The 18,828-nt window shown below is 58.7% G+C and overlaps 44 non-coding genes across 44 annotated transcripts; all 44 read left to right on the top strand.

Annotated features, from left to right (window-relative positions):
- Window positions 1-284: 284 nt before the first annotated feature.
- LOC135646790 (5S ribosomal RNA) lies at window positions 285-403 on the top strand. Its single transcript, XR_010499548.1, has one exon. It is a non-coding gene; the product is annotated as a 5S ribosomal RNA (ribosomal RNA).
- A 308-nt stretch (window positions 404-711) lies between these two features.
- On the top strand, window positions 712-830 carry LOC135646789 (5S ribosomal RNA). The gene has a single exon (XR_010499547.1). It is a non-coding gene; the product is annotated as a 5S ribosomal RNA (ribosomal RNA).
- A 308-nt stretch (window positions 831-1,138) lies between these two features.
- Window positions 1,139-1,257, top strand: LOC135646787 (5S ribosomal RNA). The gene has a single exon (XR_010499544.1). It is a non-coding gene; the product is annotated as a 5S ribosomal RNA (ribosomal RNA).
- Window positions 1,258-1,565: 308 nt separating this feature from the next.
- Window positions 1,566-1,684, top strand: LOC135646786 (5S ribosomal RNA). Its single transcript, XR_010499543.1, has one exon. It is a non-coding gene; the product is annotated as a 5S ribosomal RNA (ribosomal RNA).
- A 308-nt stretch (window positions 1,685-1,992) lies between these two features.
- On the top strand, window positions 1,993-2,111 carry LOC135646785 (5S ribosomal RNA). The gene has a single exon (XR_010499542.1). It is a non-coding gene; the product is annotated as a 5S ribosomal RNA (ribosomal RNA).
- Window positions 2,112-2,419: 308 nt separating this feature from the next.
- Window positions 2,420-2,538, top strand: LOC135647072 (5S ribosomal RNA). Its single transcript, XR_010499816.1, has one exon. It is a non-coding gene; the product is annotated as a 5S ribosomal RNA (ribosomal RNA).
- Window positions 2,539-2,846: 308 nt separating this feature from the next.
- Window positions 2,847-2,965, top strand: LOC135646784 (5S ribosomal RNA). Its single transcript, XR_010499541.1, has one exon. It is a non-coding gene; the product is annotated as a 5S ribosomal RNA (ribosomal RNA).
- Window positions 2,966-3,273: 308 nt separating this feature from the next.
- Window positions 3,274-3,392, top strand: LOC135646783 (5S ribosomal RNA). The gene has a single exon (XR_010499540.1). It is a non-coding gene; the product is annotated as a 5S ribosomal RNA (ribosomal RNA).
- Window positions 3,393-3,700: 308 nt separating this feature from the next.
- On the top strand, window positions 3,701-3,819 carry LOC135646781 (5S ribosomal RNA). Its single transcript, XR_010499537.1, has one exon. It is a non-coding gene; the product is annotated as a 5S ribosomal RNA (ribosomal RNA).
- A 308-nt stretch (window positions 3,820-4,127) lies between these two features.
- On the top strand, window positions 4,128-4,246 carry LOC135646780 (5S ribosomal RNA). Its single transcript, XR_010499536.1, has one exon. It is a non-coding gene; the product is annotated as a 5S ribosomal RNA (ribosomal RNA).
- Window positions 4,247-4,554: 308 nt separating this feature from the next.
- Window positions 4,555-4,673, top strand: LOC135646779 (5S ribosomal RNA). Its single transcript, XR_010499535.1, has one exon. It is a non-coding gene; the product is annotated as a 5S ribosomal RNA (ribosomal RNA).
- Window positions 4,674-4,981: 308 nt separating this feature from the next.
- On the top strand, window positions 4,982-5,100 carry LOC135646778 (5S ribosomal RNA). The gene has a single exon (XR_010499534.1). It is a non-coding gene; the product is annotated as a 5S ribosomal RNA (ribosomal RNA).
- Window positions 5,101-5,408: 308 nt separating this feature from the next.
- On the top strand, window positions 5,409-5,527 carry LOC135646777 (5S ribosomal RNA). Its single transcript, XR_010499532.1, has one exon. It is a non-coding gene; the product is annotated as a 5S ribosomal RNA (ribosomal RNA).
- A 308-nt stretch (window positions 5,528-5,835) lies between these two features.
- LOC135646776 (5S ribosomal RNA) lies at window positions 5,836-5,954 on the top strand. The gene has a single exon (XR_010499531.1). It is a non-coding gene; the product is annotated as a 5S ribosomal RNA (ribosomal RNA).
- A 308-nt stretch (window positions 5,955-6,262) lies between these two features.
- Window positions 6,263-6,381, top strand: LOC135646775 (5S ribosomal RNA). The gene has a single exon (XR_010499530.1). It is a non-coding gene; the product is annotated as a 5S ribosomal RNA (ribosomal RNA).
- A 308-nt stretch (window positions 6,382-6,689) lies between these two features.
- On the top strand, window positions 6,690-6,808 carry LOC135646774 (5S ribosomal RNA). The gene has a single exon (XR_010499529.1). It is a non-coding gene; the product is annotated as a 5S ribosomal RNA (ribosomal RNA).
- A 308-nt stretch (window positions 6,809-7,116) lies between these two features.
- On the top strand, window positions 7,117-7,235 carry LOC135646773 (5S ribosomal RNA). Its single transcript, XR_010499528.1, has one exon. It is a non-coding gene; the product is annotated as a 5S ribosomal RNA (ribosomal RNA).
- A 308-nt stretch (window positions 7,236-7,543) lies between these two features.
- Window positions 7,544-7,662, top strand: LOC135646772 (5S ribosomal RNA). Its single transcript, XR_010499526.1, has one exon. It is a non-coding gene; the product is annotated as a 5S ribosomal RNA (ribosomal RNA).
- A 308-nt stretch (window positions 7,663-7,970) lies between these two features.
- LOC135646770 (5S ribosomal RNA) lies at window positions 7,971-8,089 on the top strand. The gene has a single exon (XR_010499524.1). It is a non-coding gene; the product is annotated as a 5S ribosomal RNA (ribosomal RNA).
- A 308-nt stretch (window positions 8,090-8,397) lies between these two features.
- On the top strand, window positions 8,398-8,516 carry LOC135646769 (5S ribosomal RNA). Its single transcript, XR_010499523.1, has one exon. It is a non-coding gene; the product is annotated as a 5S ribosomal RNA (ribosomal RNA).
- Window positions 8,517-8,824: 308 nt separating this feature from the next.
- On the top strand, window positions 8,825-8,943 carry LOC135646768 (5S ribosomal RNA). Its single transcript, XR_010499522.1, has one exon. It is a non-coding gene; the product is annotated as a 5S ribosomal RNA (ribosomal RNA).
- A 308-nt stretch (window positions 8,944-9,251) lies between these two features.
- LOC135646767 (5S ribosomal RNA) lies at window positions 9,252-9,370 on the top strand. Its single transcript, XR_010499520.1, has one exon. It is a non-coding gene; the product is annotated as a 5S ribosomal RNA (ribosomal RNA).
- Window positions 9,371-9,678: 308 nt separating this feature from the next.
- Window positions 9,679-9,797, top strand: LOC135646766 (5S ribosomal RNA). The gene has a single exon (XR_010499519.1). It is a non-coding gene; the product is annotated as a 5S ribosomal RNA (ribosomal RNA).
- A 308-nt stretch (window positions 9,798-10,105) lies between these two features.
- On the top strand, window positions 10,106-10,224 carry LOC135646765 (5S ribosomal RNA). Its single transcript, XR_010499518.1, has one exon. It is a non-coding gene; the product is annotated as a 5S ribosomal RNA (ribosomal RNA).
- A 308-nt stretch (window positions 10,225-10,532) lies between these two features.
- Window positions 10,533-10,651, top strand: LOC135646764 (5S ribosomal RNA). The gene has a single exon (XR_010499517.1). It is a non-coding gene; the product is annotated as a 5S ribosomal RNA (ribosomal RNA).
- A 308-nt stretch (window positions 10,652-10,959) lies between these two features.
- On the top strand, window positions 10,960-11,078 carry LOC135646763 (5S ribosomal RNA). Its single transcript, XR_010499516.1, has one exon. It is a non-coding gene; the product is annotated as a 5S ribosomal RNA (ribosomal RNA).
- A 308-nt stretch (window positions 11,079-11,386) lies between these two features.
- LOC135646762 (5S ribosomal RNA) lies at window positions 11,387-11,505 on the top strand. Its single transcript, XR_010499514.1, has one exon. It is a non-coding gene; the product is annotated as a 5S ribosomal RNA (ribosomal RNA).
- A 308-nt stretch (window positions 11,506-11,813) lies between these two features.
- Window positions 11,814-11,932, top strand: LOC135646761 (5S ribosomal RNA). Its single transcript, XR_010499513.1, has one exon. It is a non-coding gene; the product is annotated as a 5S ribosomal RNA (ribosomal RNA).
- A 308-nt stretch (window positions 11,933-12,240) lies between these two features.
- Window positions 12,241-12,359, top strand: LOC135646759 (5S ribosomal RNA). The gene has a single exon (XR_010499511.1). It is a non-coding gene; the product is annotated as a 5S ribosomal RNA (ribosomal RNA).
- A 308-nt stretch (window positions 12,360-12,667) lies between these two features.
- Window positions 12,668-12,786, top strand: LOC135646758 (5S ribosomal RNA). The gene has a single exon (XR_010499510.1). It is a non-coding gene; the product is annotated as a 5S ribosomal RNA (ribosomal RNA).
- Window positions 12,787-13,094: 308 nt separating this feature from the next.
- On the top strand, window positions 13,095-13,213 carry LOC135646757 (5S ribosomal RNA). The gene has a single exon (XR_010499508.1). It is a non-coding gene; the product is annotated as a 5S ribosomal RNA (ribosomal RNA).
- Window positions 13,214-13,521: 308 nt separating this feature from the next.
- Window positions 13,522-13,640, top strand: LOC135646756 (5S ribosomal RNA). Its single transcript, XR_010499507.1, has one exon. It is a non-coding gene; the product is annotated as a 5S ribosomal RNA (ribosomal RNA).
- Window positions 13,641-13,948: 308 nt separating this feature from the next.
- Window positions 13,949-14,067, top strand: LOC135646755 (5S ribosomal RNA). Its single transcript, XR_010499506.1, has one exon. It is a non-coding gene; the product is annotated as a 5S ribosomal RNA (ribosomal RNA).
- A 308-nt stretch (window positions 14,068-14,375) lies between these two features.
- On the top strand, window positions 14,376-14,494 carry LOC135646754 (5S ribosomal RNA). Its single transcript, XR_010499505.1, has one exon. It is a non-coding gene; the product is annotated as a 5S ribosomal RNA (ribosomal RNA).
- Window positions 14,495-14,802: 308 nt separating this feature from the next.
- LOC135646753 (5S ribosomal RNA) lies at window positions 14,803-14,921 on the top strand. The gene has a single exon (XR_010499504.1). It is a non-coding gene; the product is annotated as a 5S ribosomal RNA (ribosomal RNA).
- Window positions 14,922-15,229: 308 nt separating this feature from the next.
- Window positions 15,230-15,348, top strand: LOC135646752 (5S ribosomal RNA). Its single transcript, XR_010499503.1, has one exon. It is a non-coding gene; the product is annotated as a 5S ribosomal RNA (ribosomal RNA).
- A 308-nt stretch (window positions 15,349-15,656) lies between these two features.
- LOC135646751 (5S ribosomal RNA) lies at window positions 15,657-15,775 on the top strand. The gene has a single exon (XR_010499502.1). It is a non-coding gene; the product is annotated as a 5S ribosomal RNA (ribosomal RNA).
- Window positions 15,776-16,083: 308 nt separating this feature from the next.
- Window positions 16,084-16,202, top strand: LOC135646750 (5S ribosomal RNA). The gene has a single exon (XR_010499501.1). It is a non-coding gene; the product is annotated as a 5S ribosomal RNA (ribosomal RNA).
- Window positions 16,203-16,510: 308 nt separating this feature from the next.
- On the top strand, window positions 16,511-16,629 carry LOC135646748 (5S ribosomal RNA). The gene has a single exon (XR_010499499.1). It is a non-coding gene; the product is annotated as a 5S ribosomal RNA (ribosomal RNA).
- Window positions 16,630-16,937: 308 nt separating this feature from the next.
- Window positions 16,938-17,056, top strand: LOC135646747 (5S ribosomal RNA). The gene has a single exon (XR_010499498.1). It is a non-coding gene; the product is annotated as a 5S ribosomal RNA (ribosomal RNA).
- Window positions 17,057-17,364: 308 nt separating this feature from the next.
- On the top strand, window positions 17,365-17,483 carry LOC135646746 (5S ribosomal RNA). Its single transcript, XR_010499497.1, has one exon. It is a non-coding gene; the product is annotated as a 5S ribosomal RNA (ribosomal RNA).
- A 308-nt stretch (window positions 17,484-17,791) lies between these two features.
- On the top strand, window positions 17,792-17,910 carry LOC135646745 (5S ribosomal RNA). Its single transcript, XR_010499496.1, has one exon. It is a non-coding gene; the product is annotated as a 5S ribosomal RNA (ribosomal RNA).
- A 308-nt stretch (window positions 17,911-18,218) lies between these two features.
- On the top strand, window positions 18,219-18,337 carry LOC135646744 (5S ribosomal RNA). Its single transcript, XR_010499495.1, has one exon. It is a non-coding gene; the product is annotated as a 5S ribosomal RNA (ribosomal RNA).
- A 308-nt stretch (window positions 18,338-18,645) lies between these two features.
- On the top strand, window positions 18,646-18,764 carry LOC135646743 (5S ribosomal RNA). Its single transcript, XR_010499494.1, has one exon. It is a non-coding gene; the product is annotated as a 5S ribosomal RNA (ribosomal RNA).
- Window positions 18,765-18,828: the final 64 nt, after the last annotated feature.

Raw genomic sequence — 18,828 nt, 5'->3', positions numbered from 1 at the left:
CCTCTCCCGTCGACCTCCGAGGCGATGGTTTTGGGCCTCGGAATTTGCCGTGACCGCTACGCAGTCAGTCTCGTGGGGCTCGGAGAGAGGTTTCCGGAATGGGGTCGCAATAGCGATTCCGAGTTCGTTCGACAAAGTCCCGATGGTTTCGGCGCGCGCTTGCCGTGTCCGGTAATGGCGATTCCGAGATCCGACAATGGCGACTCCGAGATCGTTCGACAGGTTTAGAGGCTCCATACTCCGTCCGCTACGTGCACAAAGGCGAGGGACGACGCAAACAGAGCGAGTGCGATCACACCAGCACTAAAGCACCGGATCCCATCAGAACTCCGAAGTCAAGCGTGCTTGGGCGAGAGTAGTACTAGGATGGGTGACCCCCTGGGAAGTCCTCGTGTTGCACTCCTTTTTGCGCCCCGAGCGACCAAAACCTCTCCCGTCGACCTCCGAGGCGATGGTTTTGGGCCTCGGAATTTGCCGTGACCGCTACGCAGTCAGTCTCGTGGGGCTCGGAGAGAGGTTTCCGGAATGGGGTCGCAATAGCGATTCCGAGTTCGTTCGACAAAGTCCCGATGGTTTCGGCGCGCGCTTGCCGTGTCCGGTAATGGCGATTCCGAGATCCGACAATGGCGACTCCGAGATCGTTCGACAGGTTTAGAGGCTCCATACTCCGTCCGCTACGTGCACAAAGGCGAGGGACGACGCAAACAGAGCGAGTGCGATCACACCAGCACTAAAGCACCGGATCCCATCAGAACTCCGAAGTCAAGCGTGCTTGGGCGAGAGTAGTACTAGGATGGGTGACCCCCTGGGAAGTCCTCGTGTTGCACTCCTTTTTGCGCCCCGAGCGACCAAAACCTCTCCCGTCGACCTCCGAGGCGATGGTTTTGGGCCTCGGAATTTGCCGTGACCGCTACGCAGTCAGTCTCGTGGGGCTCGGAGAGAGGTTTCCGGAATGGGGTCGCAATAGCGATTCCGAGTTCGTTCGACAAAGTCCCGATGGTTTCGGCGCGCGCTTGCCGTGTCCGGTAATGGCGATTCCGAGATCCGACAATGGCGACTCCGAGATCGTTCGACAGGTTTAGAGGCTCCATACTCCGTCCGCTACGTGCACAAAGGCGAGGGACGACGCAAACAGAGCGAGTGCGATCACACCAGCACTAAAGCACCGGATCCCATCAGAACTCCGAAGTCAAGCGTGCTTGGGCGAGAGTAGTACTAGGATGGGTGACCCCCTGGGAAGTCCTCGTGTTGCACTCCTTTTTGCGCCCCGAGCGACCAAAACCTCTCCCGTCGACCTCCGAGGCGATGGTTTTGGGCCTCGGAATTTGCCGTGACCGCTACGCAGTCAGTCTCGTGGGGCTCGGAGAGAGGTTTCCGGAATGGGGTCGCAATAGCGATTCCGAGTTCGTTCGACAAAGTCCCGATGGTTTCGGCGCGCGCTTGCCGTGTCCGGTAATGGCGATTCCGAGATCCGACAATGGCGACTCCGAGATCGTTCGACAGGTTTAGAGGCTCCATACTCCGTCCGCTACGTGCACAAAGGCGAGGGACGACGCAAACAGAGCGAGTGCGATCACACCAGCACTAAAGCACCGGATCCCATCAGAACTCCGAAGTCAAGCGTGCTTGGGCGAGAGTAGTACTAGGATGGGTGACCCCCTGGGAAGTCCTCGTGTTGCACTCCTTTTTGCGCCCCGAGCGACCAAAACCTCTCCCGTCGACCTCCGAGGCGATGGTTTTGGGCCTCGGAATTTGCCGTGACCGCTACGCAGTCAGTCTCGTGGGGCTCGGAGAGAGGTTTCCGGAATGGGGTCGCAATAGCGATTCCGAGTTCGTTCGACAAAGTCCCGATGGTTTCGGCGCGCGCTTGCCGTGTCCGGTAATGGCGATTCCGAGATCCGACAATGGCGACTCCGAGATCGTTCGACAGGTTTAGAGGCTCCATACTCCGTCCGCTACGTGCACAAAGGCGAGGGACGACGCAAACAGAGCGAGTGCGATCACACCAGCACTAAAGCACCGGATCCCATCAGAACTCCGAAGTCAAGCGTGCTTGGGCGAGAGTAGTACTAGGATGGGTGACCCCCTGGGAAGTCCTCGTGTTGCACTCCTTTTTGCGCCCCGAGCGACCAAAACCTCTCCCGTCGACCTCCGAGGCGATGGTTTTGGGCCTCGGAATTTGCCGTGACCGCTACGCAGTCAGTCTCGTGGGGCTCGGAGAGAGGTTTCCGGAATGGGGTCGCAATAGCGATTCCGAGTTCGTTCGACAAAGTCCCGATGGTTTCGGCGCGCGCTTGCCGTGTCCGGTAATGGCGATTCCGAGATCCGACAATGGCGACTCCGAGATCGTTCGACAGGTTTAGAGGCTCCATACTCCGTCCGCTACGTGCACAAAGGCGAGGGACGACGCAAACATAGCGAGTGCGATCACACCAGCACTAAAGCACCGGATCCCATCAGAACTCCGAAGTCAAGCGTGCTTGGGCGAGAGTAGTACTAGGATGGGTGACCCCTTGGGAAGTCCTCGTGTTGCACTCCTTTTTGCGCCCCGAGCGACCAAAACCTCTCCCGTCGACCTCCGAGGCGATGGTTTTGGGCCTCGGAATTTGCCGTGACCGCTACGCAGTCAGTCTCGTGGGGCTCGGAGAGAGGTTTCCGGAATGGGGTCGCAATAGCGATTCCGAGTTCGTTCGACAAAGTCCCGATGGTTTCGGCGCGCGCTTGCCGTGTCCGGTAATGGCGATTCCGAGATCCGACAATGGCGACTCCGAGATCGTTCGACAGGTTTAGAGGCTCCATACTCCGTCCGCTACGTGCACAAAGGCGAGGGACGACGCAAACAGAGCGAGTGCGATCACACCAGCACTAAAGCACCGGATCCCATCAGAACTCCGAAGTCAAGCGTGCTTGGGCGAGAGTAGTACTAGGATGGGTGACCCCCTGGGAAGTCCTCGTGTTGCACTCCTTTTTGCGCCCCGAGCGACCAAAACCTCTCCCGTCGACCTCCGAGGCGATGGTTTTGGGCCTCGGAATTTGCCGTGACCGCTACGCAGTCAGTCTCGTGGGGCTCGGAGAGAGGTTTCCGGAATGGGGTCGCAATAGCGATTCCGAGTTCGTTCGACAAAGTCCCGATGGTTTCGGCGCGCGCTTGCCGTGTCCGGTAATGGCGATTCCGAGATCCGACAATGGCGACTCCGAGATCGTTCGACAGGTTTAGAGGCTCCATACTCCGTCCGCTACGTGCACAAAGGCGAGGGACGACGCAAACAGAGCGAGTGCGATCACACCAGCACTAAAGCACCGGATCCCATCAGAACTCCGAAGTCAAGCGTGCTTGGGCGAGAGTAGTACTAGGATGGGTGACCCCCTGGGAAGTCCTCGTGTTGCACTCCTTTTTGCGCCCCGAGCGACCAAAACCTCTCCCGTCGACCTCCGAGGCGATGGTTTTGGGCCTCGGAATTTGCCGTGACCGCTACGCAGTCAGTCTCGTGGGGCTCGGAGAGAGGTTTCCGGAATGGGGTCGCAATAGCGATTCCGAGTTCGTTCGACAAAGTCCCGATGGTTTCGGCGCGCGCTTGCCGTGTCCGGTAATGGCGATTCCGAGATCCGACAATGGCGACTCCGAGATCGTTCGACAGGTTTAGAGGCTCCATACTCCGTCCGCTACGTGCACAAAGGCGAGGGACGACGCAAACAGAGCGAGTGCGATCACACCAGCACTAAAGCACCGGATCCCATCAGAACTCCGAAGTCAAGCGTGCTTGGGCGAGAGTAGTACTAGGATGGGTGACCCCCTGGGAAGTCCTCGTGTTGCACTCCTTTTTGCGCCCCGAGCGACCAAAACCTCTCCCGTCGACCTCCGAGGCGATGGTTTTGGGCCTCGGAATTTGCCGTGACCGCTACGCAGTCAGTCTCGTGGGGCTCGGAGAGAGGTTTCCGGAATGGGGTCGCAATAGCGATTCCGAGTTCGTTCGACAAAGTCCCGATGGTTTCGGCGCGCGCTTGCCGTGTCCGGTAATGGCGATTCCGAGATCCGACAATGGCGACTCCGAGATCGTTCGACAGGTTTAGAGGCTCCATACTCCGTCCGCTACGTGCACAAAGGCGAGGGACGACGCAAACAGAGCGAGTGCGATCACACCAGCACTAAAGCACCGGATCCCATCAGAACTCCGAAGTCAAGCGTGCTTGGGCGAGAGTAGTACTAGGATGGGTGACCCCCTGGGAAGTCCTCGTGTTGCACTCCTTTTTGCGCCCCGAGCGACCAAAACCTCTCCCGTCGACCTCCGAGGCGATGGTTTTGGGCCTCGGAATTTGCCGTGACCGCTACGCAGTCAGTCTCGTGGGGCTCGGAGAGAGGTTTCCGGAATGGGGTCGCAATAGCGATTCCGAGTTCGTTCGACAAAGTCCCGATGGTTTCGGCGCGCGCTTGCCGTGTCCGGTAATGGCGATTCCGAGATCCGACAATGGCGACTCCGAGATCGTTCGACAGGTTTAGAGGCTCCATACTCCGTCCGCTACGTGCACAAAGGCGAGGGACGACGCAAACAGAGCGAGTGCGATCACACCAGCACTAAAGCACCGGATCCCATCAGAACTCCGAAGTCAAGCGTGCTTGGGCGAGAGTAGTACTAGGATGGGTGACCCCCTGGGAAGTCCTCGTGTTGCACTCCTTTTTGCGCCCCGAGCGACCAAAACCTCTCCCGTCGACCTCCGAGGCGATGGTTTTGGGCCTCGGAATTTGCCGTGACCGCTACGCAGTCAGTCTCGTGGGGCTCGGAGAGAGGTTTCCGGAATGGGGTCGCAATAGCGATTCCGAGTTCGTTCGACAAAGTCCCGATGGTTTCGGCGCGCGCTTGCCGTGTCCGGTAATGGCGATTCCGAGATCCGACAATGGCGACTCCGAGATCGTTCGACAGGTTTAGAGGCTCCATACTCCGTCCGCTACGTGCACAAAGGCGAGGGACGACGCAAACATAGCGAGTGCGATCACACCAGCACTAAAGCACCGGATCCCATCAGAACTCCGAAGTCAAGCGTGCTTGGGCGAGAGTAGTACTAGGATGGGTGACCCCCTGGGAAGTCCTCGTGTTGCACTCCTTTTTGCGCCCCGAGCGACCAAAACCTCTCCCGTCGACCTCCGAGGCGATGGTTTTGGGCCTCGGAATTTGCCGTGACCGCTACGCAGTCAGTCTCGTGGGGCTCGGAGAGAGGTTTCCGGAATGGGGTCGCAATAGCGATTCCGAGTTCGTTCGACAAAGTCCCGATGGTTTCGGCGCGCGCTTGCCGTGTCCGGTAATGGCGATTCCGAGATCCGACAATGGCGACTCCGAGATCGTTCGACAGGTTTAGAGGCTCCATACTCCGTCCGCTACGTGCACAAAGGCGAGGGACGACGCAAACATAGCGAGTGCGATCACACCAGCACTAAAGCACCGGATCCCATCAGAACTCCGAAGTCAAGCGTGCTTGGGCGAGAGTAGTACTAGGATGGGTGACCCCCTGGGAAGTCCTCGTGTTGCACTCCTTTTTGCGCCCCGAGCGACCAAAACCTCTCCCGTCGACCTCCGAGGCGATGGTTTTGGGCCTCGGAATTTGCCGTGACCGCTACGCAGTCAGTCTCGTGGGGCTCGGAGAGAGGTTTCCGGAATGGGGTCGCAATAGCGATTCCGAGTTCGTTCGACAAAGTCCCGATGGTTTCGGCGCGCGCTTGCCGTGTCCGGTAATGGCGATTCCGAGATCCGACAATGGCGACTCCGAGATCGTTCGACAGGTTTAGAGGCTCCATACTCCGTCCGCTACGTGCACAAAGGCGAGGGACGACGCAAACAGAGCGAGTGCGATCACACCAGCACTAAAGCACCGGATCCCATCAGAACTCCGAAGTCAAGCGTGCTTGGGCGAGAGTAGTACTAGGATGGGTGACCCCCTGGGAAGTCCTCGTGTTGCACTCCTTTTTGCGCCCCGAGCGACCAAAACCTCTCCCGTCGACCTCCGAGGCGATGGTTTTGGGCCTCGGAATTTGCCGTGACCGCTACGCAGTCAGTCTCGTGGGGCTCGGAGAGAGGTTTCCGGAATGGGGTCGCAATAGCGATTCCGAGTTCGTTCGACAAAGTCCCGATGGTTTCGGCGCGCGCTTGCCGTGTCCGGTAATGGCGATTCCGAGATCCGACAATGGCGACTCCGAGATCGTTCGACAGGTTTAGAGGCTCCATACTCCGTCCGCTACGTGCACAAAGGCGAGGGACGACGCAAACATAGCGAGTGCGATCACACCAGCACTAAAGCACCGGATCCCATCAGAACTCCGAAGTCAAGCGTGCTTGGGCGAGAGTAGTACTAGGATGGGTGACCCCCTGGGAAGTCCTCGTGTTGCACTCCTTTTTGCGCCCCGAGCGACCAAAACCTCTCCCGTCGACCTCCGAGGCGATGGTTTTGGGCCTCGGAATTTGCCGTGACCGCTACGCAGTCAGTCTCGTGGGGCTCGGAGAGAGGTTTCCGGAATGGGGTCGCAATAGCGATTCCGAGTTCGTTCGACAAAGTCCCGATGGTTTCGGCGCGCGCTTGCCGTGTCCGGTAATGGCGATTCCGAGATCCGACAATGGCGACTCCGAGATCGTTCGACAGGTTTAGAGGCTCCATACTCCGTCCGCTACGTGCACAAAGGCGAGGGACGACGCAAACATAGCGAGTGCGATCACACCAGCACTAAAGCACCGGATCCCATCAGAACTCCGAAGTCAAGCGTGCTTGGGCGAGAGTAGTACTAGGATGGGTGACCCCCTGGGAAGTCCTCGTGTTGCACTCCTTTTTGCGCCCCGAGCGACCAAAACCTCTCCCGTCGACCTCCGAGGCGATGGTTTTGGGCCTCGGAATTTGCCGTGACCGCTACGCAGTCAGTCTCGTGGGGCTCGGAGAGAGGTTTCCGGAATGGGGTCGCAATAGCGATTCCGAGTTCGTTCGACAAAGTCCCGATGGTTTCGGCGCGCGCTTGCCGTGTCCGGTAATGGCGATTCCGAGATCCGACAATGGCGACTCCGAGATCGTTCGACAGGTTTAGAGGCTCCATACTCCGTCCGCTACGTGCACAAAGGCGAGGGACGACGCAAACATAGCGAGTGCGATCACACCAGCACTAAAGCACCGGATCCCATCAGAACTCCGAAGTCAAGCGTGCTTGGGCGAGAGTAGTACTAGGATGGGTGACCCCCTGGGAAGTCCTCGTGTTGCACTCCTTTTTGCGCCCCGAGCGACCAAAACCTCTCCCGTCGACCTCCGAGGCGATGGTTTTGGGCCTCGGAATTTGCCGTGACCGCTACGCAGTCAGTCTCGTGGGGCTCGGAGAGAGGTTTCCGGAATGGGGTCGCAATAGCGATTCCGAGTTCGTTCGACAAAGTCCCGATGGTTTCGGCGCGCGCTTGCCGTGTCCGGTAATGGCGATTCCGAGATCCGACAATGGCGACTCCGAGATCGTTCGACAGGTTTAGAGGCTCCATACTCCGTCCGCTACGTGCACAAAGGCGAGGGACGACGCAAACAGAGCGAGTGCGATCACACCAGCACTAAAGCACCGGATCCCATCAGAACTCCGAAGTCAAGCGTGCTTGGGCGAGAGTAGTACTAGGATGGGTGACCCCCTGGGAAGTCCTCGTGTTGCACTCCTTTTTGCGCCCCGAGCGACCAAAACCTCTCCCGTCGACCTCCGAGGCGATGGTTTTGGGCCTCGGAATTTGCCGTGACCGCTACGCAGTCAGTCTCGTGGGGCTCGGAGAGAGGTTTCCGGAATGGGGTCGCAATAGCGATTCCGAGTTCGTTCGACAAAGTCCCGATGGTTTCGGCGCGCGCTTGCCGTGTCCGGTAATGGCGATTCCGAGATCCGACAATGGCGACTCCGAGATCGTTCGACAGGTTTAGAGGCTCCATACTCCGTCCGCTACGTGCACAAAGGCGAGGGACGACGCAAACAGAGCGAGTGCGATCACACCAGCACTAAAGCACCGGATCCCATCAGAACTCCGAAGTCAAGCGTGCTTGGGCGAGAGTAGTACTAGGATGGGTGACCCCCTGGGAAGTCCTCGTGTTGCACTCCTTTTTGCGCCCCGAGCGACCAAAACCTCTCCCGTCGACCTCCGAGGCGATGGTTTTGGGCCTCGGAATTTGCCGTGACCGCTACGCAGTCAGTCTCGTGGGGCTCGGAGAGAGGTTTCCGGAATGGGGTCGCAATAGCGATTCCGAGTTCGTTCGACAAAGTCCCGATGGTTTCGGCGCGCGCTTGCCGTGTCCGGTAATGGCGATTCCGAGATCCGACAATGGCGACTCCGAGATCGTTCGACAGGTTTAGAGGCTCCATACTCCGTCCGCTACGTGCACAAAGGCGAGGGACGACGCAAACATAGCGAGTGCGATCACACCAGCACTAAAGCACCGGATCCCATCAGAACTCCGAAGTCAAGCGTGCTTGGGCGAGAGTAGTACTAGGATGGGTGACCCCCTGGGAAGTCCTCGTGTTGCACTCCTTTTTGCGCCCCGAGCGACCAAAACCTCTCCCGTCGACCTCCGAGGCGATGGTTTTGGGCCTCGGAATTTGCCGTGACCGCTACGCAGTCAGTCTCGTGGGGCTCGGAGAGAGGTTTCCGGAATGGGGTCGCAATAGCGATTCCGAGTTCGTTCGACAAAGTCCCGATGGTTTCGGCGCGCGCTTGCCGTGTCCGGTAATGGCGATTCCGAGATCCGACAATGGCGACTCCGAGATCGTTCGACAGGTTTAGAGGCTCCATACTCCGTCCGCTACGTGCACAAAGGCGAGGGACGACGCAAACATAGCGAGTGCGATCACACCAGCACTAAAGCACCGGATCCCATCAGAACTCCGAAGTCAAGCGTGCTTGGGCGAGAGTAGTACTAGGATGGGTGACCCCCTGGGAAGTCCTCGTGTTGCACTCCTTTTTGCGCCCCGAGCGACCAAAACCTCTCCCGTCGACCTCCGAGGCGATGGTTTTGGGCCTCGGAATTTGCCGTGACCGCTACGCAGTCAGTCTCGTGGGGCTCGGAGAGAGGTTTCCGGAATGGGGTCGCAATAGCGATTCCGAGTTCGTTCGACAAAGTCCCGATGGTTTCGGCGCGCGCTTGCCGTGTCCGGTAATGGCGATTCCGAGATCCGACAATGGCGACTCCGAGATCGTTCGACAGGTTTAGAGGCTCCATACTCCGTCCGCTACGTGCACAAAGGCGAGGGACGACGCAAACAGAGCGAGTGCGATCACACCAGCACTAAAGCACCGGATCCCATCAGAACTCCGAAGTCAAGCGTGCTTGGGCGAGAGTAGTACTAGGATGGGTGACCCCCTGGGAAGTCCTCGTGTTGCACTCCTTTTTGCGCCCCGAGCGACCAAAACCTCTCCCGTCGACCTCCGAGGCGATGGTTTTGGGCCTCGGAATTTGCCGTGACCGCTACGCAGTCAGTCTCGTGGGGCTCGGAGAGAGGTTTCCGGAATGGGGTCGCAATAGCGATTCCGAGTTCGTTCGACAAAGTCCCGATGGTTTCGGCGCGCGCTTGCCGTGTCCGGTAATGGCGATTCCGAGATCCGACAATGGCGACTCCGAGATCGTTCGACAGGTTTAGAGGCTCCATACTCCGTCCGCTACGTGCACAAAGGCGAGGGACGACGCAAACATAGCGAGTGCGATCACACCAGCACTAAAGCACCGGATCCCATCAGAACTCCGAAGTCAAGCGTGCTTGGGCGAGAGTAGTACTAGGATGGGTGACCCCCTGGGAAGTCCTCGTGTTGCACTCCTTTTTGCGCCCCGAGCGACCAAAACCTCTCCCGTCGACCTCCGAGGCGATGGTTTTGGGCCTCGGAATTTGCCGTGACCGCTACGCAGTCAGTCTCGTGGGGCTCGGAGAGAGGTTTCCGGAATGGGGTCGCAATAGCGATTCCGAGTTCGTTCGACAAAGTCCCGATGGTTTCGGCGCGCGCTTGCCGTGTCCGGTAATGGCGATTCCGAGATCCGACAATGGCGACTCCGAGATCGTTCGACAGGTTTAGAGGCTCCATACTCCGTCCGCTACGTGCACAAAGGCGAGGGACGACGCAAACATAGCGAGTGCGATCACACCAGCACTAAAGCACCGGATCCCATCAGAACTCCGAAGTCAAGCGTGCTTGGGCGAGAGTAGTACTAGGATGGGTGACCCCCTGGGAAGTCCTCGTGTTGCACTCCTTTTTGCGCCCCGAGCGACCAAAACCTCTCCCGTCGACCTCCGAGGCGATGGTTTTGGGCCTCGGAATTTGCCGTGACCGCTACGCAGTCAGTCTCGTGGGGCTCGGAGAGAGGTTTCCGGAATGGGGTCGCAATAGCGATTCCGAGTTCGTTCGACAAAGTCCCGATGGTTTCGGCGCGCGCTTGCCGTGTCCGGTAATGGCGATTCCGAGATCCGACAATGGCGACTCCGAGATCGTTCGACAGGTTTAGAGGCTCCATACTCCGTCCGCTACGTGCACAAAGGCGAGGGACGACGCAAACAGAGCGAGTGCGATCACACCAGCACTAAAGCACCGGATCCCATCAGAACTCCGAAGTCAAGCGTGCTTGGGCGAGAGTAGTACTAGGATGGGTGACCCCCTGGGAAGTCCTCGTGTTGCACTCCTTTTTGCGCCCCGAGCGACCAAAACCTCTCCCGTCGACCTCCGAGGCGATGGTTTTGGGCCTCGGAATTTGCCGTGACCGCTACGCAGTCAGTCTCGTGGGGCTCGGAGAGAGGTTTCCGGAATGGGGTCGCAATAGCGATTCCGAGTTCGTTCGACAAAGTCCCGATGGTTTCGGCGCGCGCTTGCCGTGTCCGGTAATGGCGATTCCGAGATCCGACAATGGCGACTCCGAGATCGTTCGACAGGTTTAGAGGCTCCATACTCCGTCCGCTACGTGCACAAAGGCGAGGGACGACGCAAACATAGCGAGTGCGATCACACCAGCACTAAAGCACCGGATCCCATCAGAACTCCGAAGTCAAGCGTGCTTGGGCGAGAGTAGTACTAGGATGGGTGACCCCCTGGGAAGTCCTCGTGTTGCACTCCTTTTTGCGCCCCGAGCGACCAAAACCTCTCCCGTCGACCTCCGAGGCGATGGTTTTGGGCCTCGGAATTTGCCGTGACCGCTACGCAGTCAGTCTCGTGGGGCTCGGAGAGAGGTTTCCGGAATGGGGTCGCAATAGCGATTCCGAGTTCGTTCGACAAAGTCCCGATGGTTTCGGCGCGCGCTTGCCGTGTCCGGTAATGGCGATTCCGAGATCCGACAATGGCGACTCCGAGATCGTTCGACAGGTTTAGAGGCTCCATACTCCGTCCGCTACGTGCACAAAGGCGAGGGACGACGCAAACAGAGCGAGTGCGATCACACCAGCACTAAAGCACCGGATCCCATCAGAACTCCGAAGTCAAGCGTGCTTGGGCGAGAGTAGTACTAGGATGGGTGACCCCCTGGGAAGTCCTCGTGTTGCACTCCTTTTTGCGCCCCGAGCGACCAAAACCTCTCCCGTCGACCTCCGAGGCGATGGTTTTGGGCCTCGGAATTTGCCGTGACCGCTACGCAGTCAGTCTCGTGGGGCTCGGAGAGAGGTTTCCGGAATGGGGTCGCAATAGCGATTCCGAGTTCGTTCGACAAAGTCCCGATGGTTTCGGCGCGCGCTTGCCGTGTCCGGTAATGGCGATTCCGAGATCCGACAATGGCGACTCCGAGATCGTTCGACAGGTTTAGAGGCTCCATACTCCGTCCGCTACGTGCACAAAGGCGAGGGACGACGCAAACATAGCGAGTGCGATCACACCAGCACTAAAGCACCGGATCCCATCAGAACTCCGAAGTCAAGCGTGCTTGGGCGAGAGTAGTACTAGGATGGGTGACCCCCTGGGAAGTCCTCGTGTTGCACTCCTTTTTGCGCCCCGAGCGACCAAAACCTCTCCCGTCGACCTCCGAGGCGATGGTTTTGGGCCTCGGAATTTGCCGTGACCGCTACGCAGTCAGTCTCGTGGGGCTCGGAGAGAGGTTTCCGGAATGGGGTCGCAATAGCGATTCCGAGTTCGTTCGACAAAGTCCCGATGGTTTCGGCGCGCGCTTGCCGTGTCCGGTAATGGCGATTCCGAGATCCGACAATGGCGACTCCGAGATCGTTCGACAGGTTTAGAGGCTCCATACTCCGTCCGCTACGTGCACAAAGGCGAGGGACGACGCAAACATAGCGAGTGCGATCACACCAGCACTAAAGCACCGGATCCCATCAGAACTCCGAAGTCAAGCGTGCTTGGGCGAGAGTAGTACTAGGATGGGTGACCCCCTGGGAAGTCCTCGTGTTGCACTCCTTTTTGCGCCCCGAGCGACCAAAACCTCTCCCGTCGACCTCCGAGGCGATGGTTTTGGGCCTCGGAATTTGCCGTGACCGCTACGCAGTCAGTCTCGTGGGGCTCGGAGAGAGGTTTCCGGAATGGGGTCGCAATAGCGATTCCGAGTTCGTTCGACAAAGTCCCGATGGTTTCGGCGCGCGCTTGCCGTGTCCGGTAATGGCGATTCCGAGATCCGACAATGGCGACTCCGAGATCGTTCGACAGGTTTAGAGGCTCCATACTCCGTCCGCTACGTGCACAAAGGCGAGGGACGACGCAAACAGAGCGAGTGCGATCACACCAGCACTAAAGCACCGGATCCCATCAGAACTCCGAAGTCAAGCGTGCTTGGGCGAGAGTAGTACTAGGATGGGTGACCCCCTGGGAAGTCCTCGTGTTGCACTCCTTTTTGCGCCCCGAGCGACCAAAGCCTCTCCCGTCGACCTCCGAGGCGATGGTTTTGGGCCTCGGAATTTGCCGTGACCGCTACGCAGTCAGTCTCGTGGGGCTCGGAGAGAGGTTTCCGGAATGGGGTCGCAATAGCGATTCCGAGTTCGTTCGACAAAGTCCCGATGGTTTCGGCGCGCGCTTGCCGTGTCCGGTAATGGCGATTCCGAGATCCGACAATGGCGACTCCGAGATCGTTCGACAGGTTTAGAGGCTCCATACTCCGTCCGCTACGTGCACAAAGGCGAGGGACGACGCAAACATAGCGAGTGCGATCACACCAGCACTAAAGCACCGGATCCCATCAGAACTCCGAAGTCAAGCGTGCTTGGGCGAGAGTAGTACTAGGATGGGTGACCCCCTGGGAAGTCCTCGTGTTGCACTCCTTTTTGCGCCCCGAGCGACCAAAACCTCTCCCGTCGACCTCCGAGGCGATGGTTTTGGGCCTCGGAATTTGCCGTGACCGCTACGCAGTCAGTCTCGTGGGGCTCGGAGAGAGGTTTCCGGAATGGGGTCGCAATAGCGATTCCGAGTTCGTTCGACAAAGTCCCGATGGTTTCGGCGCGCGCTTGCCGTGTCCGGTAATGGCGATTCCGAGATCCGACAATGGCGACTCCGAGATCGTTCGACAGGTTTAGAGGCTCCATACTCCGTCCGCTACGTGCACAAAGGCGAGGGACGACGCAAACAGAGCGAGTGCGATCACACCAGCACTAAAGCACCGGATCCCATCAGAACTCCGAAGTCAAGCGTGCTTGGGCGAGAGTAGTACTAGGATGGGTGACCCCCTGGGAAGTCCTCGTGTTGCACTCCTTTTTGCGCCCCGAGCGACCAAAACCTCTCCCGTCGACCTCCGAGGCGATGGTTTTGGGCCTCGGAATTTGCCGTGACCGCTACGCAGTCAGTCTCGTGGGGCTCGGAGAGAGGTTTCCGGAATGGGGTCGCAATAGCGATTCCGAGTTCGTTCGACAAAGTCCCGATGGTTTCGGCGCGCGCTTGCCGTGTCCGGTAATGGCGATTCCGAGATCCGACAATGGCGACTCCGAGATCGTTCGACAGGTTTAGAGGCTCCATACTCCGTCCGCTACGTGCACAAAGGCGAGGGACGACGCAAACATAGCGAGTGCGATCACACCAGCACTAAAGCACCGGATCCCATCAGAACTCCGAAGTCAAGCGTGCTTGGGCGAGAGTAGTACTAGGATGGGTGACCCCCTGGGAAGTCCTCGTGTTGCACTCCTTTTTGCGCCCCGAGCGACCAAAACCTCTCCCGTCGACCTCCGAGGCGATGGTTTTGGGCCTCGGAATTTGCCGTGACCGCTACGCAGTCAGTCTCGTGGGGCTCGGAGAGAGGTTTCCGGAATGGGGTCGCAATAGCGATTCCGAGTTCGTTCGACAAAGTCCCGATGGTTTCGGCGCGCGCTTGCCGTGTCCGGTAATGGCGATTCCGAGATCCGACAATGGCGACTCCGAGATCGTTCGACAGGTTTAGAGGCTCCATACTCCGTCCGCTACGTGCACAAAGGCGAGGGACGACGCAAACAGAGCGAGTGCGATCACACCAGCACTAAAGCACCGGATCCCATCAGAACTCCGAAGTCAAGCGTGCTTGGGCGAGAGTAGTACTAGGATGGGTGACCCCCTGGGAAGTCCTCGTGTTGCACTCCTTTTTGCGCCCCGAGCGACCAAAACCTCTCCCGTCGACCTCCGAGGCGATGGTTTTGGGCCTCGGAATTTGCCGTGACCGCTACGCAGTCAGTCTCGTGGGGCTCGGAGAGAGGTTTCCGGAATGGGGTCGCAATAGCGATTCCGAGTTCGTTCGACAAAGTCCCGATGGTTTCGGCGCGCGCTTGCCGTGTCCGGTAATGGCGATTCCGAGATCCGACAATGGCGACTCCGAGATCGTTCGACAGGTTTAGAGGCTCCATACTCCGTCCGCTACGTGCACAAAGGCGAGGGACGACGCAAACATAGCGAGTGCGATCACACCAGCACTAAAGCACCGGATCCCATCAGAACTCCGAAGTCAAGCGTGCTTGGGCGAGAGTAGTACTAGGATGGGTGACCCCCTGGGAAGTCCTCGTGTTGCACTCCTTTTTGCGCCCCGAGCGACCAAAACCTCTCCCGTCGACCTCCGAGGCGATGGTTTTGGGCCTCGGAATTTGCCGTGACCGCTACGCAGTCAGTCTCGTGGGGCTCGGAGAGAGGTTTCCGGAATGGGGTCGCAATAGCGATTCCGAGTTCGTTCGACAAAGTCCCGATGGTTTCGGCGCGCGCTTGCCGTGTCCGGTAATGGCGATTCCGAGATCCGACAATGGCGACTCCGAGATCGTTCGACAGGTTTAGAGGCTCCATACTCCGTCCGCTACGTGCACAAAGGCGAGGGACGACGCAAACAGAGCGAGTGCGATCACACCAGCACTAAAGCACCGGATCCCATCAGAACTCCGAAGTCAAGCGTGCTTGGGCGAGAGTAGTACTAGGATGGGTGACCCCCTGGGAAGTCCTCGTGTTGCACTCCTTTTTGCGCCCCGAGCGACCAAAACCTCTCCCGTCGACCTCCGAGGCGATGGTTTTGGGCCTCGGAATTTGCCGTGACCGCTACGCAGTCAGTCTCGTGGGGCTCGGAGAGAGGTTTCCGGAATGGGGTCGCAATAGCGATTCCGAGTTCGTTCGACAAAGTCCCGATGGTTTCGGCGCGCGCTTGCCGTGTCCGGTAATGGCGATTCCGAGATCCGACAATGGCGACTCCGAGATCGTTCGACAGGTTTAGAGGCTCCATACTCCGTCCGCTACGTGCACAAAGGCGAGGGACGACGCAAACATAGCGAGTGCGATCACACCAGCACTAAAGCACCGGATCCCATCAGAACTCCGAAGTCAAGCGTGCTTGGGCGAGAGTAGTACTAGGATGGGTGACCCCCTGGGAAGTCCTCGTGTTGCACTCCTTTTTGCGCCCCGAGCGACCAAAACCTCTCCCGTCGACCTCCGAGGCGATGGTTTTGGGCCTCGGAATTTGCCGTGACCGCTACGCAGTCAGTCTCGTGGGGCTCGGAGAGAGGTTTCCGGAATGGGGTCGCAATAGCGATTCCGAGTTCGTTCGACAAAGTCCCGATGGTTTCGGCGCGCGCTTGCCGTGTCCGGTAATGGCGATTCCGAGATCCGACAATGGCGACTCCGAGATCGTTCGACAGGTTTAGAGGCTCCATACTCCGTCCGCTACATGCACAAAGGCGAGGGACGACGCAAACAGAGCGAGTGCGATCACACCAGCACTAAAGCACCGGATCCCATCAGAACTCCGAAGTCAAGCGTGCTTGGGCGAGAGTAGTACTAGGATGGGTGACCCCCTGGGAAGTCCTCGTGTTGCACTCCTTTTTGCGCCCCGAGCGACCAAAACCTCTCCCGTCGACCTCCGAGGCGATGGTTTTGGGCCTCGGAATTTGCCGTGACCGCTACGCAGTCAGTCTCGTGGGGCTCGGAGAGAGGTTTCCGGAATGGGGTCGCAATAGCGATTCCGAGTTCGTTCGACAAAGTCCCGATGGTTTCGGCGCGCGCTTGCCGTGTCCGGTAATGGCGATTCCGAGATCCGACAATGGCGACTCCGAGATCGTTCGACAGGTTTAGAGGCTCCATACTCCGTCCGCTACGTGCACAAAGGCGAGGGACGACGCAAACATAGCGAGTGCGATCACACCAGCACTAAAGCACCGGATCCCATCAGAACTCCGAAGTCAAGCGTGCTTGGGCGAGAGTAGTACTAGGATGGGTGACCCCCTGGGAAGTCCTCGTGTTGCACTCCTTTTTGCGCCCCGAGCGACCAAAACCTCTCCCGTCGACCTCCGAGGCGATGGTTTTGGGCCTCGGAATTTGCCGTGACCGCTACGCAGTCAGTCTCGTGGGGCTCGGAGAGAGGTTTCCGGAATGGGGTCGCAATAGCGATTCCGAGTTCGTTCGACAAAGTCCCGATGGTTTCGGCGCGCGCTTGCCGTGTCCGGTAATGGCGATTCCGAGATCCGACAATGGCGACTCCGAGATCGTTCGACAGGTTTAGAGGCTCCATACTCCGTCCGCTACGTGCACAAAGGCGAGGGACGACGCAAACATAGCGAGTGCGATCACACCAGCACTAAAGCACCGGATCCCATCAGAACTCCGAAGTCAAGCGTGCTTGGGCGAGAGTAGTACTAGGATGGGTGACCCCCTGGGAAGTCCTCGTGTTGCACTCCTTTTTGCGCCCCGAGCGACCAAAACCTCTCCCGTCGACCTCCGAGGCGATGGTTTTGGGCCTCGGAATTTGCCGTGACCGCTACGCAGTCAGTCTCGTGGGGCTCGGAGAGAGGTTTCCGGAATGGGGTCGCAATAGCGATTCCGAGTTCGTTCGACAAAGTCCCGATGGTTTCGGCGCGCGCTTGCCGTGTCCGGTAATGGCGATTCCGAGATCCGACAATGGCGACTCCGAGATCGTTCGACAGGTTTAGAGGCTCCATACTCCGTCCGCTACGTGCACAAAGGCGAGGGACGACGCAAACATAGCGAGTGCGATCACACCAGCACTAAAGCACCGGATCCCATCAGAACTCCGAAGTCAAGCGTGCTTGGGCGAGAGTAGTACTAGGATGGGTGACCCCCTGGGAAGTCCTCGTGTTGCACTCCTTTTTGCGCCCCGAGCGACCAAAACCTCTCCCGTCGACCTCCGAGGCGATGGTTTTGGGCCTCGGAATTTGCCGTGACCGCTACGCAGTCAGTCTCGTGGGGCTCGGAGAGAGGTTTCCGGAATGGGGTCGCAATAGCGATTCCGAGTTCGTTCGACAAAGTCCCGATGGTTTCGGCGCGCGCTTGCCGTGTCCGGTAATGGCGATTCCGAGATCCGACAATGGCGACTCCGAGATCGTTCGACAGGTTTAGAGGCTCCATACTCCGTCCGCTACGTGCACAAAGGCGAGGGACGACGCAAACATAGCGAGTGCGATCACACCAGCACTAAAGCACCGGATCCCATCAGAACTCCGAAGTCAAGCGTGCTTGGGCGAGAGTAGTACTAGGATGGGTGACCCCCTGGGAAGTCCTCGTGTTGCACTCCTTTTTGCGCCCCGAGCGACCAAAACCTCTCCCGTCGACCTCCGAGGCGATGATTTTGGGCCTCGGAATTTGCCGTGACCGCTACGCAGTCAGTCTCGTGGGGCTCGGAGAGAGGTTTCCGGAATGGGGTCGCAATAGCGATTCCGAGTTCGTTCGACAAAGTCCCGATGGTTTCGGCGCGCGCTTGCCGTGTCCGGTAATGGCGATTCCGAGATCCGACAATGGCGACTCCGAGATCGTTCGACAGGTTTAGAGGCTCCATACTCCGTCCGCTACGTGCACAAAGGCGAGGGACGACGCAAACATAGCGAGTGCGATCACACCAGCACTAAAGCACCGGATCCCATCAGAACTCCGAAGTCAAGCGTGCTTGGGCGAGAGTAGTACTAGGATGGGTGACCCCCTGGGAAGTCCTCGTGTTGCACTCCTTTTTGCGCCCCGAGCGACCAAAACCTCTCCCGTCGACCTCCGAGGCGATGGTTTTGGGCCTCGGAATTTGCCGTGACCGCTACGCAGTCAGTCTCGTGGGGCTCGGAGAGAGGTTTCCGGAATGGGGTCGCAATAGCGATTCCGAGTTCGTTCGACAAAGTCCCGATGGTTTCGGCGCGCGCTTGCCGTGTCCGGTAATGGCGATTCCGAGATCCGACAATGGCGACTCCGAGATCGTTCGACAGGTTTAGAGGCTCCATACTCCGTCCGCTACGTGCACAAAGGCGAGGGACGACGCAAACATAGCGAGTGCGATCACACCAGCACTAAAGCACCGGATCCCATCAGAACTCCGAAGTCAAGCGTGCTTGGGCGAGAGTAGTACTAGGATGGGTGACCCCCTGGGAAGTCCTCGTGTTGCACTCCTTTTTGCGCCCCGAGCGACCAAAACCTCTCCCGTCGACCTCCGAGGCGATGGTTTTGGGCCTCG

Source organism: Musa acuminata, chromosome BXJ3-8, assembly GCF_036884655.1.
Source record: "Musa acuminata AAA Group cultivar baxijiao chromosome BXJ3-8, Cavendish_Baxijiao_AAA, whole genome shotgun sequence".
NCBI classification, from domain to species: Eukaryota; Viridiplantae; Streptophyta; class Magnoliopsida; order Zingiberales; family Musaceae; genus Musa; species Musa acuminata.
The sequence above is the reverse complement of the archived record's forward strand: the minus strand, read 5'-3'. Positions and strand labels throughout refer to the sequence as shown.